The sequence below is a fragment of the Mauremys reevesii genome, linkage group 24 (genome assembly GCF_016161935.1).
Source record: "Mauremys reevesii isolate NIE-2019 linkage group 24, ASM1616193v1, whole genome shotgun sequence".
NCBI classification, from domain to species: domain Eukaryota; kingdom Metazoa; phylum Chordata; order Testudines; family Geoemydidae; genus Mauremys; species Mauremys reevesii.
This window is the reverse complement of record NC_052646.1, coordinates 2842313-2856326: the sequence shown is the minus strand read 5'-3', so window position 1 is coordinate 2856326 and position 14014 is coordinate 2842313. Positions and strand designations below refer to the sequence as shown.

Sequence of the window (14014 nt, the reverse complement as noted above, 5' to 3'; positions counted from 1 at the left end):
CAACTCAAGAAGGAGCTTTCCCAAGGGATGGCAGGAGTCATGCAACCAACAGGAGCAGGTGACGACAGCCTCGGCCCATGGAGACGGACACAGGAGACCAGCCAGCCGATGAGCAGAAATGAGGCTCAGGCCAATGGCGGGAAGCTCAAACTGGATCAATTCAAACTGAAGTCAAGGCACAAACATAAACCAGGGAGGGACTTAACCATGGGAACAGCTTCCCCGGGGGATTTTTGGTCTTGAAATCCAGACGGGACACCTTTCTAAGAGAGACGCGTGACACACACGGCCTGGACAAAGTTTGCTGAATTAAGTTGAAGCGTCGTACGAGTTTGCTGTATTACGTATTATTGGGGGATTGTGCAAAATGTCTCTGGGGGGCAGACAACGAGGGTAAACCCTGGGAAGTGTTAAGAGCATCAAAGAACTCTTTGAAACAGCGTGCCAGACCAGAGTGAACTTTGGTTCAGTGGGTTTCCTAGGAAATCCCCAATGGGAAGTGAACACAGATGCGCCCTCCCCTTCTCCGGATGTGCAAAAACCCAGCCTTGTGAAGCTACGCCCTGAGCAGAGACTTGCTGTCTATTAATCACCTGCTCCTGGAATCTCTAGATCAAAGAGCCCAGCTGGATAAAGACCAGGCTGATTTATTCATGCAGCCAAACCTGTTATGAACTTGTAACCTCACGGAAACCCCAGGAGAGGTTTGAAGGACTGACCCCTCCCAGAGCCCTTGCTGGAGCTGGGGGAAGATCTCTGTTAAGTTTATTAACATGCGGGTGGGTTCTTTTATTGTGTCTTCTCTGTAGGGCTTTCACCTTAAAAATAACTGTGCTTGCTAAGGACGGGTGGTGTCTACACGGAGGAAGCAAAGCGAGCAGACTGAGCAGTCTGGCTCACAATGCAGGCAGGGAGCTGTGCATCCCGGAAGTACCCCGGTCGGGGGGGGACCACACGTGTCTGCCCCAGGAGCCGGGAGTCTAGAAGTGAGTGTCCTTGCTGGACAATGAGGGGGGGAATACAGGTGCTGCTGCCCTGGCTGTGGCATAGGCACTGCTCCAGCCAGCGGTTATGGGCTTGATGCAGAAAACACTGGGTGGGTTCTCTGGCCTGTGTGACGCAGGAGGTCAGACTAGATGCTCACAATGGTCCCTTTGCGCCTTGCTCTATGGAGGAGCCAACCCAGAGCATCCTCTCTAGCAGCACTGGACCTGGGGACCAGCGAGAGCAGACCCAGCTCTCCCTGAAGAAGTTACCTCCACGAAACGAGGAGGCTGCAGAGACCCGCAACTGCCACTGAGCCCAGAGGGATAAAACTTGCTCCGAAGAGCAGGACCAAAGCCAGATGGGTTGGGGGTGGAGGGGGTGGAAATCAATCCATCACTTTTGCAAAGTCTGTTTGTAAATAAAGCAGCCAGCTGGCACTTCCCGGCTGGTCTCCCGTTTTCCCACCTCAGCACCTGCCCCCCTCCTGGCTGCCTTCCACCTAGACACACACACACACACTGGGCATCACAGCGTGTGTCACGGGATAGTAATGCAGAACCAACGAGGAGGCGCAAGGGAGGGCAGCGTCTGCCACTTGTCGCAGCACAAGACCTTGAGGGGCTGTCAGCCGGGATTGGCCTGGCTCCATCAGCATTTCAGGGATACTTGGGATGGGGAAAAAATGCCCATAGGGTTGGATCTAATTATTCGTGTGTGTCTCCCCCCCCAGTATTTATAAAAGTTAAAAATCTTTCCCCACCGGCATCCAGAATCGCAGCCCAACAGCATCCGGGTGCAGTGGATGAGCTAGATACGGCACGTGGGATTTTCGCCCCACCAAGGAAGGGCTCCGTAAGCTAGTGGACAGAGGCAGAACAAGAGCCAGTGGCACCAAGTTAAAGCCAGACAAATTCCAATTCGAAATAAGGCCCAGATTTTTTTTTAACAGCGAGGGGGATTCACCACTGGAACGAACTGCCGCGGGAAGTGTGGGGTTCTCCATCTCTTCACAGCTCCAGCTCTTAACCAGATGCCTGTCTGGAAGAGATGGTTAGTCACACGCAAGTGATTGGGCCCAGTACAGGGGTAAGTGGGTGAAATTCTCCGGCCTGCGATATACTGGACGTCTGGGTAGATGATCTAATGGACCCATCGAAGGCCCAGATTTGTCAAGATATTTGGGCACGGCTGTGCTCAGCGTTGCAACAGCAAACCGATTTAGGAGCTTAAGGCTCATTTTCAAAAGGGATTTAGGCACCTTGGGAGCCAAAAATCCCATTGACACCTCAGTGTTTGCATCCCTTTCGAAAGTGATCTTTAGGCCCCTAGCTCAGGTAGGCCTTGCAAAGGCCGAGCAGCGCAAGGCCGAAGGACCATTGCAAATCACGAGGTGAGAGTCTAAAAAAGGAAAATTCAAAATGTGACCAAAAAGTGGCCAAAAACAATAATATCCCTGATTTTGTTCACAGAAAACCCTCCGTCTTTTGGCCCAGCTCCAGGGAGAGCCCAGACAAGGAATCTGCCCAACGCCCACCAGGCAAGGCAGTGCGGCCTAATGCACAGGGCACCAGACTAGGAATGATGAAAGCTGAGTTCCATTCCCAGCTCTGCCACAGACATATGGGCAAGTCACCACCTCGCTCTGTGACTCAGTTTCCCCTCTCACCTTTTGTTTATCCAAAGTGCAAGCTCTTTGGGGCAGGGACTGTCTCTCACCACGTGTCTGTGCAGCACCCAGCACAGTGGGGCACCTCTCTAGACGGGGGACTTTTAGATGCTAATGTAACTAAAAGATTATGACCAGTAACCGAGAGGCCATGTCTGCCCTAGGACACCTATCCACTGGGTTCCCTCCACCCTCAAAGCAGTATCAAAATTAGCTTAAGGGCTTGCAACTAGCAAAACAGGACATCATTGTTTCAGGATTCATAGATCTTAAACCACAAGGACTGACCTCCTGCATAGCCCAGGCCAGAAAAGTCCTCCTAGGGTGACCAGATGTCCCGATTCTATAGGGACGGCTCCGATTTTGGGGTCTTTTTCTTGTATAGGCTCCTATTACTCCCCACCCCCGTCCCGATTTTTCACATTTGCTGTCTGGTCACTCTAAGTCCTCCCAAGTCCTGTACTGAGCCATGGAAGCCAGTCTGGCTCTGAAGACGTCAAGAGACCAAGAAGCCACCACCTCTCTTGGTAAATTCTTCCCTTTTCCCAGAAAGAGATGTAGGGGGGCTTTGTGGCTGAACGGTGGTTTGTTCCTGCTTTATTAACAAGGGCAAGAAGCCTCCATGCCAGAGCTCTCCAGGATCCAGGTTTTACCCTAGGTGTTTACCATACAGGCATTTGAAAACAGGGACGGGTATTACAGGAGGGAAGGTGAATTTTAAACTGCCCAGCTCCCTGGAGATGGGTTATGTTACATTGTGCTACTGCACTTAGGAGGTATTTGTGATTCATGCCACTGGCGCCACCTTTAATCTAAATCAAATAAACAAACATCACAGTTAAATCAGGGTGGTTTTAATAAGGGTGAGATGACACAATGCTTCGCACACCTGCCACTGCCTTGAGTCCTGTCTCTCTGCTGGAGGAGCCAAGACAGAGATCGCACTAGCAGGAAATGGTAGCACAGACACAGCTCTGTGGGACTGTTCACCTACGGACCTCCCAAGGCTCTGCAACAACAGGGAAACTGAGGCACAGAAATCAGGCCACATAGGAATTGAGTGGGGAATAGAACCCAGGAATCCTGGATCCCAGCGTAGGGCCGTCCCCACTACACCTCCCTGTCACCCTATTGCTTAGCCACACCATGCAAAAGCAGGGCCTTCGATTAGAGAACTGTCACGTTTCATCTTCATCTGGAGAATGCCTTAAAAACAGCAGCCCCATCAGCTCTGTGTAGACATTAAAGACTGCACCGCGCTTTTCATCTGGGGGTGGGGGTGGGGGAGAAGAGAAGGCCCTTAGCTAATGTTCCCTCTCCCATACCACTCACGCCGTACATGGTCCTGGTCGCCTACCCCTTTCCTCACCAGAGGTGGCTGCATTCTAGTGACGGGTGCAGGGCTTACCACCAGAATGCAACCGGCAAAGCACTTGGGGATCTGAGGGCGCCCTGTCGGGACGATCCCACTTCGGGGCTCCAATCAATCCGCAGGCCAAGCAGTGCACAGGATTCAACGCCACACACCACCAGGGAGGAACAGCCGGGGGTGTCTACACTGCACACAAGGGCGTGGCGGCAGCCTGCCACGGCAGACCCGTGCTGGCTTTAACCTAGCTAGCCCAGGCAACAACGGTAGTGACACGCACCTCATCCCAGGCTCGCCTCCCCATGCAAGCCCACGGGCAAGCCTGGGTACATGCCGGGGTGCCACCCTTGCTGCCGACGCTCTCGTTACCCGTGCCAGCTAGATCAGAACTGCCCCGCGCGGCACTCGCAGCACAGACAGACCCTGACAGCGTGAGGGGGGTGGGTGTAATTTACGCTCACTTGAAGGCTCCTGTACCCTGGCCCAAAAGGCCACTCTGACCCCACTGCAGCACAGATACGGAGGAGCAGCTGTGCCGCGGCGTGGACGCTTCCTGCATCAACGGAAGGGGTTTGTGGTGAGCTCCGAGAGGCGCTGGCCTGGTAGATGGAAGAATGTTTCTGTCAACCTAGCCGTGTCCACACCGGGGACTACGGTGCGCAAGCCACTGGATATTTCACAGCCCCCGAGCGCCCAGCACAGTGGGGGCCTGGTCCCTGACTGGGGCTCCAAGGCACTACCGTAATACACCTAATAAACAATAATGTACAGCACCCAGCACAGCGGGGGCCTGGTCCCTGACTGGGGCTCCTAGGTCCTACCGTAATACACCTAATAACTATTAATAATCACACTCACAACAGAGGCCAGAGAATCCTTCCCCCATGTCCCGGGATGTCTGCAGAAGCCAGGTCGCTCTTTGAGAAAGAGATGCCCGATCTCAGTGTAAGGGCTCCAAGCGACAAAGAATAAATGAGTCAACGTTCCAGCTTAGCAGCCGAACGATTCCCTCCTACCCGTAAGGCCTGGGATCGGAGGCAACACCCGCTTGCATTCCAAACGCTGGGTTTTTGCTTCCATACAGCTAGCTGGCTGGATACAACAGGACAGCTTTCCCTGCTGTCCCCCACATCACTGCCACCTCCACCCCCACCGGGCCTGTGCTGCGGGCGCCCCTCGGCTGGAGTGGGGGGCAGCTGGATAAGGGGGGTGGGGGGCAAGGCATGGGCAGCAGAGCCAGGATCTCACACGGGCACTCGATGCTACAGGAGGCTGGGGCTGCTGCCGGCTCCGCTAATCAGACGCCCGCAGATGGCAGGTCGAGCCTCAGAGAGAGCACTGCTGAAACCCACACGTGCCCGCCACGGTGAGATGCTCAGGGTGCCACGGCGATTGGCCGCGCTGGCTAGAGAGGGGCTTAGGTTGCATAAGTACCCCAGCAGGGAGGGAGAAGGGGAGGGCACGGCAGACGGCTGCTCCACTTGGGCAGATAAACCCCAGCCCTTCCCAGGTAAAGGCACCAAGAAGTAGGTCACCAAGACGCTTTTCTCACTGGCTGGGGAAAGCTGCGGCCCTGAACGCCAGCTCCACGTCCCCACCTCTCCTCAGCTGAGAGGCTGGAAAGAGGCCACGACAAAATTTACTTAACTCTCCATTGTTTGCAGTTCCCTCCTAGAAGCTCAAACACCAAGAAAAAAAAAATCTTTCTTCCCCACCCCCCTGGGTTTCCTCCAGCCTTCACCCCCTCCCGGATACAACCAGCTGAGCTTAGAGCTTTGCAAGACTTCAGGCATTTCGCCTCCCGGTTCTGATCTGCCAGCCAGACCTCACACCATCAAAAAAACAGGCAGCAGCCCCCCCCACACACACACCCCCGCCGCCCCGACATTATACGCGCACGTGGAATCAGAGGCCAGGTACAATCCCAGTGCTGCCAGCTCTCATGATTTTGTTGCAAGTTTTGCAATTTTGGGTGGAACAGAAGAATTGCCAGACTGGAACAGTTCCACCTAGCCAGTATCCTGTGTCTGACAGTGGCCAGCGCCGGCTGCTTCAGAGGAAGGTGTAAGAACCCCATATTAGCGAGATGTGGGATAATCTGTCCCCCTCCTCCCCACAATGGTCTAATCATGATCTCTAATTATTAGAGATTGGCTTAAACCCTGAAGCATGAGGTTTAATGTCCCTGCCTAAATTTGTTGTCAGTCATTACGATAACTCTGGATATTCATGTTATCCATATAAAGGTTCAACCCCTTTTAGGATCCTTCTAAATTCTTGGCCTCAATGACTTCCTGTGGTAGTGAGTTCCACAGGCTAATCAAACAGTGGGTGAAAAAGTATTTCCTTTTGTCAGCGTTTAATTTCCACCTTGTTCCTGTGTTATGAGATGGGGAGAACCGACATTCCTGACCAGCCTTCTCTAGGCTTTATTTTCATTAGTTTATATATTCTTTGATCACTTCCCATGTTTTCTTTTGAAAGCCACAGCTCCCAGAGGCATGTGATTACAAGACTCAGTATTGCCAATGTCAAGTATTCAAAAATCTTGAGTTGGGTCCAAAAAGCGTGAGATTTGTAATTTTTTTTAAGCCAGATTGTTTTTTAAATTATACACTTTGTGGGATTTTTTTATTTGCCTGCTAGATTTTGAGCTTTTATGGCGCATTCTGGACATATTTTCAAGCTTCTCTCTGCAATCACAAAAGCTACACACTTTACTTTAAAAGATAAAAGCTGGGATTCTCACACAGTCACGTTTGTACCCACGCCAGGGGATGAAACAGGCAGCTTTGGTTAAGAGACCCAGAGCAGCCCTGGGATGGATTATTTGCTCCCTTGCTTCCCTATCTCAGTCCTCTAGTTAAACAGCCCTCAGCTCATTCTGGCAGCAAGAATCCCGCTTGGGCCCTCTCCGGTTCACAAGCAGGAGCTGCAGAGAGAGACCCGTCATAACATGCCCTCCTGGCCCAGATCCCCAAGGAGGAACAGCATGGCACTGGCCAGCAGGCTTAACCTAAACGCAGTGCAGACGCGGGGCATTTCCACGGGCAGGGGCAGAGAAGTCCCGTTTCCTAACAGCCCTGTCTTCCCGCCCCAGATAACTTCAGTTCCCAAACACCCCACAGTTGGCAATGGAGAGCTCACCCCCACCCCCACCCGCTCACTCTCAGCCCAGCCTCACACGCTGCCAAATGCAACTTCCAGACCATTGTGTCTCCTCTTTCCACCCCAGGCCCCCTCCCAGGGGGCCTCCTTGCAGATCAAAACCTTTGACAGTCAAAGCCACCTCATTAGCCCCAGACAACTTGAGCGGGGAAGTGAGCAGCCCCGGGACACAGCCCGATCTTCACCCCAAGGACAGGACAGAGGCTTGGAACAAGGAGGCCAGCTGCTCCCATCACCCTCACTTTAACCTCTGCGTCCACCCCGCCCGACGCCTGACCCGGGCACCAACCAGCGCAGAAATCCTGCTCATTTACATGAATGTGGAGCCGTGAAGCGAGACTGCGGAGCAGGCGCCCGCAACCGGGCAGCCAGGACGCCGTCGCAGCGTGTCCCTGGGCCAGGGGCTCTGCCTCGATTTCCCCCATCCTAACCGGTACCCATCTCTGCTCTCCCTGACCCTCGTTCCTCTAGCATCTGTGCACCCCGCAGTCTGATGTTCTTATCCTCCCAGCCCCCCTGTGCAGCAGGGCAGGGCTACCGATGGGAAACTGAGGCACGGAGCGGCTAGGCCCAGGGTCACGCAGGAAGTCTGTGGCAAGGGAGGGATTTGAACCCAGGGTTGCCCATCAGGCTTGGCAAAGCTAAGCCATTCATGTTTGAGAAGTGGGGCTGGCTTCCTGGAGGGAAGATTTTACACTCTTTAGCGGCTCATATTCTGAAGCAAATGTGCGTGGGGGTGGGAGGATTTCTGTTTCTTTACAAACTCCTATTAGTAAATATTTATATTTCAGTGGCACTTAGTCCCAGCCAAGATCGGGCCCCACTGTGCCAGGCCCTGTACAAACCTGGCAAGTGAGTGACCGCCCCTGCCCCAAATTCACTTCACCCAACAAACCAAACCTGGTCAACCCACCAGAGCTCTAATCCCAGAATCTCCAAGTGTCTGTGTAATTTAGAATTATCAGAACTATCCTCCTCATCGCCCCGACCAGACGGCAGAGTCGCGGAGAGGGGAAGTGATTTGCCATCCAGCAGCCGAGCCGGGAATGGTGCTCAGGTGAGTCCTGCTCCCCCAGAGACGGGAAGAGAACCCAGCAGGGCCAACTCCTGCTCCTTCCTCTAACCACCAGACCACACTGCCTCCTTCCCACCCACGGAGGCCTAGTCACATCTGGAGGAGCTGGTGGCAGCTGCTCAGCCGCTTGCACCGAGGCTACCTGCAGTTTTAGGGCTGGACTGTTACGCTGCCATAATCACAGCTCCCGCACCCCGGGATTTGTCCACCAACGTGCTCGGATGGCGGGAAGAGCGCAGGGTGAGACGGCACCTGTGGGGCAACGCAGAACATACCTTCGAAGGTGCCTAGAGCGCAGGGGGCCAGATCCTGTTTGCAGTTTAGGCTGGTGCAAATCCAGAGCCGCATCGATGGATTCGCTCTGGGTTTACACCTGTGCGGCTGCAAACAGAATCTGGCCGGGTGTCTGCCTACGCCGGACCTCGGGCAGCCATCCGCAGCCGTGCAAAGGGCGCGCAGAATGCTACCAGATCACAAGAGCGATACACTCCCTTCGCACGGCTGCAGACAGAATCTGCCCGGGTGTCTGCCTACGCCGGACCTCGGGCAGTCATCCACAGCCGTGCAAAGGGAGCACAGAATGCTACCAGATCACAAGAGCGATACGCTCCCTTCGCACGGCTGCAGACAGAATCTGGCCGGGTGTCTGCCTACGCCGGACCTCGGGCAGCCATCCGCAGCCGTGCAAAGGGCGCACAGAATGCTACCAGATCACAAGAGCGATACGCTCCCTTCGCACGGCTGCAGACAACCACACAAAGGGCAGGACAATCCTGAGTGGCCCCCTATTGGGGCCTGTCACTGGGGTGCCATATAGGACAGGGGTCCACCTTGCATGGAGCCTTTGCAGGGTCAGGCCCTAAATAAGCAGCACAGAAGCCTGCAGGATCCCCGGGTCTAGACACACAAGCAGCCTATTTGCTCTCCTCCTGCTATTCACGCAGCCCATGTGCCTTTGGCAAGGGATTCACCCTCACAGCTCCCTCGCCACTGTCTTGTCTGCTTTGCGTCTCCACAGGACGAACCTTACAGTCGAGCTCAAAGACCCCACAGAAGATCAGAGACCCATGGCGCTGCACGCACAGCGAGAGACACCAACAGCCCCAAAGAGCTTACATTCGAAAGAGACAAGTCCAGGAAAGAGCAGGAAGGGAAACTGAGGCACGGAGGGCACAGCAGGGCAGTGGCAGAGTTAGGAACAGAACCCAGTCCAGTCCAGTCCCCTACCCTCTAGCCCATGCAGCCACTCATGGAAGACTCACCATTTCTCCCCTCTAATGCGCCACACCTCTCCTCTCCGCCCCAGAACCTGCACTTCAGCGCACTTGGTGGGACCCTCGCTGAGCCACGATCACCCCAAGCGAAGGTGTCTCCATCAGCTTTGAGACTCCACGGCTCCCTGCCTTTGCAAGCTCTTCACCTCCCCAAGGCAGGCAACCCGAGCTCTGCGTTTGATTTAACAAGCGCTCGGGGCGCTGGGACAACGGGTCTCGCTGGGGTGCTGAGAACCATCAAACCAAGCTCTAAACCCTGCCTAGGATGAAAACCACTTCCAGCCAGGCGGGCCCCCTAGTTCCAGCCCCCCTGCAAGCCTTGGTCATCTCTCCTCCGCATTGGCTAGGGCTTCACCCCACACGGATCCACGTGCAATTCGGCTTCACCTACAGCTCACGTGCAATGCCACAGGCACGGAGCTCTTCCAGGCCAGGGAGCGTCACCAGTTCTCCCCCGGAAAGCAAATTCCACCCCACACTAGTAGGTTTAATATAAGAATCACTGAGTGACGTTCTCTGGCCTGTGTAATGCGTGAGGTCAGGCCGGATGATCAGACGCATCCCTTCCAGCCTCGAAATCCACGAAACAAAGTTCAGTCGAGTTTTGCTTGAAGGCCTCTGACATCACTTTAACCCTTGATTACTATTCTTCCCTCCGCAGCACCACAAACTAAACACCCCAGCCAACCAGGCTCCCCTGAGCCTCCCAGCCAGGAAAGGAGCCATCTCCTCATCGAAATGAAGTCATCTGTTCATTAAGGCAGAGGGATTCGGAGCACAGAGCAGCAGTAACGCCAGGGGAGTCGCGCTGCTGTTCAGGGAGATCAGGATCAGACTCCGGCTGCCTCCGAGCCCAGATCAGTCCCAACACAATCCAGAACTGCTGTGATTAAGCAATAGCCAACCCCAGGGGCTCTGTGAAGCTAATTTTCTTTTAAACCTCCTCTTCGGTTATTACTTCAAGGCCTGAAGGGGAAATCGACTCACCCACCCTTCCATGATGAGAAAAGCTTCCCAAGCCAGACAGAGACCTGGGGCCGGATTCTGGTCTCACACCTGGGGTAAATGGGGAGTAACTCCTTAGTAATTAACTTTGGTGCACCGGAGTAGGACTGGTGCAAGTGAGATCAGAATCCAGCCCCTCGCTCTCACAGATCCAGGCGAGCAAAGCTGGCAGAGGAAAGCATAACAGGCAGATCCCAGTGAATCTGACTGGGTGCATCAAACAGTTACACCTCTCCCCACCCCCAATCAAAACTTATTTTTGCTACTGCCTCAAAAAAAGGGAATATCCCCCAGGTGAAAAAGATAAAACTCCCCTGGCCAGCCCCAAATCAAGGTGATATTAGCCCAGTCGCCAGGCCAGGTCAGCATCTTTCGTTTGCATGAATTGTGCAATGATACAGGAGGTTACTAGAGTTTTCTGAATTTGCACCAGCTCTGAGAAATCCCCCCTCTGCACCACAGGGGCATTCAAGTCTTGTCTAGACGGGAGAGTTTTTGCACTGATATAGTTACCCCAATGCAAAGCCCTAGTGTAGACACACTAGCACTGGTGTAAAAAAAAGGCGATTTGCACCAGTGATGGCTCACCCTGCTTTCACCTGGATGGGGGCACACCACTGTTTACACCAGAGCGTGCCACTTTTTGCACTGAGGTTTGCACTCGTGCAGCTATAATCATGCACAGCCCAACCCTACACCGCATGGATAACCCAGACATTAAAACACACCCAGCTTTTCTGTATGGGGAGAAGGGTCTCAAACACTTCCTCGTTTTTCCACCTGGCAGGCACTTAAATTCACACCACGAATTTCACATTTCATTTTTCCAGGGCAAATTATTTTTAAACCAAAGGCCAAAAAAAAAAAAAAAAAGACTTGTAGGAATATACTCAGACCACGTCCCCCCCTCCTCCCGTGTCCCCAGTTTGATCCCAGACCCTCCAGCCTCACCCTACACTGCATGTGGTATCTATTCCACCGGGGGGGGGGCACACAATATAGGGGTGGTTTTGATCATTCAAAAGGGACCCAGCAGCCTGCAGACAACCCCCCTCTTGAACATGCTCCATCTGCAAAGGCCAGGGAGCGAGGAAATGAGCCCTGTACCATGCCCACCCCCACCCCCCGTACAAACAAAATACCCCCCCCCACACACACACAAGAGGTGGGAAATAAACAGCAGGCCGCTTTCCATCTGATCAGGATCCCTCCTTCAAAAAAAAAAATCTTTCCCTCTCCATCCCCCAGCTCTTCCCCGCCGCCCGCATTCCCCACCTGGCCACAACCCCAGGAAAGTCCCTGGCTCCTAAGGCCTTTTTGTGTTGGGGGGGGGGGGGAAGAGAAGCAACAATTAAAATCCTGCACATTATCCAAGCCCACAAACACCCCCCCCCCCGTGTTAAGGAAGAATCTCCTCTTGCAACCCCCCCCCCCCATGCCAAGCCTCCCCTGCTGCCCGGGACTCACCCCCACAATGGGAGCGCAGGAGCCCGCTCGGCTCCTTTGCATTTTCGGGCGCTGGGGGGGTGCAAACTTTGCTCCGACGCTCCAGCGGGCTTCAGAGGGCGAATCCACTCGCCATCGCGGCGGCCACTTCGGGTTAAAACCAGGAGGCAGCTTCTCTTGTGTATCCTCCTTTGCCTTTTGTTAGCTCGCAGCCCCCCCGCCCTCCCCGCCTCCCTCCACACACACAAAACTGCAATTTAATTGTGGCCTTTGTCTTCCTCGCCGCACACACTTTCCTCCTCGCGACACCAGCAACTGGAAAAGCAAAAAGCGTCGCTTCCAAAATGCCCCCTTCCCAAATCCACGGGAAATGCCCTCAGTTTACCAGCTGCGGCTTCCCTCACTTGGAGCCGCCTGCAAAAGGTAAAAAAAAAAAATCCGATTGGAAAGAAAAGCGCCTGGAAATTGCAGATTCCTCCTGCCAGCCTGCGTGTGTGTGAACACAAGTCCTGGAGCCCCGGCACCCCCCCAGGCTGTTCTAGGAACCGGTTCCCTCTCCCTCCAGCGCTCCCATTGTCTCCGGGATGAAGTTCCCAGAGTCCCCGCCCGCAATTGGTTGTAGTGTGTTGGTGTTAAAGGGAAAGAGCAGGCGGCGGGGGGAGGGAAGAGCATTGTCTGGCCGTTTTCTAAGATTCCTGCCAGAGGAAAGGGCCCTCCAGCCCTCCCAGATTTTAGCTGGGGAGAGGGGGGAAACCGAAATTATTGCACGCGACTTTCCTGTGATTTTCTCACAAGCAAGAGGAGCGAGGAAATGAGATGGATTCCTAAGCTGGGGCAATCCCTGGGCATCAGTGTGTCTGGCCTGCTGCTTGGGGGTTGGAGGTGAAGGGAGAAGATGGGGGTAAAGCCACGGAGAGAGACCCCCACAGGCTGAAAATAATGACTGATGGCAGAAAACAAGGGCCCCGATCCTGCAAATATTTACTATGGCCGCGTGACTGCAGTGGCACCGCTCATGGCTTTAAGTGACCAGACAGCAAATGTGAAAAATCAGGACGGGGGTGGCGGGAAATAGGCGCCTATATAAGAAAAAGCCCCAAATATTGGGACTGTCCCTATAAAATCAGGACATCTGGTCACCCTACATGGCTTCTGTCCTGCAAATGGAGCCACGGAGACTGACCCCATGGGGAGACTGGGCTACTTTGCAGGTTCGGGGCCCACTGGATTCAGTCAGGGGCTTCAGCTGTTCCATTCATTTCTGTTTTGCAGGGTCAAGCCCAATCCCGCAAGTCCTTCCCTCAGGGAGCAGCCTTGGCCCAAGCACCTAGTTCCCATTAGTCTGGGCTCTGCTGCACCCATCCCTTGCCCTGAACTTTGGGTCATTCTTTGCAGCAGGGAGTGAGGACCAAAGTGGGCGTAGATGCCCCCAGATCAGAGGTTGCATGTGCACTGGTGTAAATGACTGGGCAGAAAACCAGGGCAGCTGTGAATCCCTTGCTGACCGAAGGGCCAGATTTACTCATGGTGCTTAGCACCCTGCAACTCGCCTAGTTCTCAATGGGGGGCGGGGGACATTGTTCTCAATGGGGGATTCTCCATAGTTGTCAATGCCATAGTTGTCAATGGGGCGGGGACATTGTTCTCAATGGGGGATTCTCCATAGTTGTCAATGGGGGGCAATGGCCATTGTTCGCAATGGGGGGATTCTCCATAGTTGTCAATGGGGGGCAGTGGCCATTGTTCTCAATGGGGGATTCTCCATAGTTGTCAATGGGGCAGCGGGGGACATTGTTCTCAATGGGGGATTCTTCATAGTTCTCAATGAGGGGCAGTGCCAACTGATATCAATGGGGGGGATTCTCCATAGTACTCAATGGGGGCAATGGCCATTGTTCTCAATGGGGGGATTCTCCATTGTTCTCAATGTGGGGGATTTTTAGGTTCTCCCCTCCCCATTTTCATAGGAACTGCACACAGAAAGGTGTGGCTGATTGGTTTCTTTTTGGGGGGGGGGGCGGTAA

General features: G+C 54.1%; 1 protein-coding gene across 3 annotated transcripts in view; it reads right to left on the bottom strand.

Moving 5' to 3' along the window:
* VANGL2 (VANGL planar cell polarity protein 2) overlaps positions 1-12558 on the bottom strand; it is a 42717-nt gene extending 30159 nt beyond the window's left edge. For all 3 annotated transcript variants that reach the window (XM_039513468.1, XM_039513469.1, XM_039513470.1), the window contains exon 1: positions 12012-12558. The gene's annotated coding sequence lies outside the window, so the exon portion shown is untranslated. The remainder of the gene's footprint in view (positions 1-12011) is intronic.
* Between the last annotated feature and the right edge of the window lie 1456 nt (positions 12559-14014).